Source organism: Corylus avellana, chromosome 10 (assembly GCF_965113065.1).
Source record: "Corylus avellana chromosome 10, dhCorAvel1.hap1.2, whole genome shotgun sequence".
NCBI lineage: Eukaryota > Viridiplantae > Streptophyta > Magnoliopsida > Fagales > Betulaceae > Corylus > Corylus avellana.
Window position 1 is genome coordinate 9,752,720 of NC_142499.1, and position 1,470 is coordinate 9,754,189.

General features: G+C 33.1%; 1 pseudogene; it reads right to left on the minus strand.

Moving 5' to 3' along the window:
* Positions 1 to 480: 480 nt before the first annotated feature.
* On the minus strand, positions 481 to 1,181 carry LOC148583328 (uncharacterized; annotated as a pseudogene).
* Positions 1,182 to 1,470: the final 289 nt, after the last annotated feature.

A 1,470-nucleotide genomic window follows, 5' to 3' on the forward strand; every position in this document is an offset into this window, starting at 1 on the left:
TATTATTGTCAAGTTTTGTTTACGAAGAAAAATGATAGGGATCAATAAGTTTTTCATATTTGACTTATATTATTTTATAAATTCAATAGATCAACCATTAAATTTGTGGACTCCATCATTGACTTATGTGGGGGTTCACATACGTTTATAAATCTAATGGTTAATTTATAAGACCATTTCCAGTAGCATTGGGTATTTTACCTAGTGAAGAAGTACAACTCTTTACTTTAACTATTGTTTTTTAACTACACACTCTTAACAAATTTTTTATTCCATTCTCTACTTGCTTTAAAATATTATTTCTCATTTTTTTATTATATTATTGCCAACACTTTAATTAAAGGGAAAAACAAACACATATATATATAAATCATTCATAAAACAAAAATAAACATATATGAGGAACATTCATCTCACATGCAGGTACTAATTCTTAAAATTAATAACAAAAACAAATATATGCAATATAACTAATAATTCTTAAGATTGGTCATGCAATTGCCACAAGTGTTCCACCAGGTCGGATTGCAGTTGAGAATGAATTTGACTGTCTCTAATTCTCAAATGCCTTTGAGGAACTCAACCAATTTAGGGGTATGCTTGTGAGAAACTTGTACAAGAGTTGTTCATATTCAAAGTCAAAAGCATCATTAGTATTTCGCTCATTTTCAATGATCATGTTATGCATTATTATGCATGCTTTCATTATATATTTGAGCGTTTCACGGCTCCAATCACATGTAGGTCCACAAATGATTGCAAATCGTGCTTGAAGCACTCCAAATGCACGTTCCACGTCCTTTCTTATTGACTATTGAGTTGCAGCAAATTGTTTGGCCTTTTTCCCTTTTGGACAAGAAATTGTCTTTACAAATGTTGACCACTGCAGACATATACCATCAGCAAGATAGTATCCTATTGTGCAGTTATTACCATTGATTGAGTAATTAGTTGGAGGAGCATGCCCTTTAACGAGCTCATAAAACACAGAAGATCGTTCTAATACATTAATGTCATTATGAGAACTCGATAACCCAAAAAATGCATGCCATATCCATAGATCTCGTGAAGCTACTGCTTCCAAAATCATTGTAGGTTCATGAAAATGACCAGAAAACATACCTTTCCACACAGTTAGGCAATTTCCATTTCTAGTGCATGCAATCAATGCTCCCCAACATTCCTGGAAAATCATGTCTTTCGCCAACTTCTAACAATCTAGCAACATCATTGACGTTTGGAGACCTTAAATAATTGTTGGAATAAGCGAGCATTCTAAATGCGGCAGTCACCTTTTGAGGGGAAAAAAAACTCTCGGTTCCAGCACAATTTCTTGTTTGGATAAAGTATGAGCTGTAATCTTCTACCACAAAGAGAATATGAAGAAAAAGAGGATGATGCATTTGAAACCTTCTTCGAAATACTTTTGGAGGACATACTAGTGAATCAGTAAATTAATCTAGAAAAAGC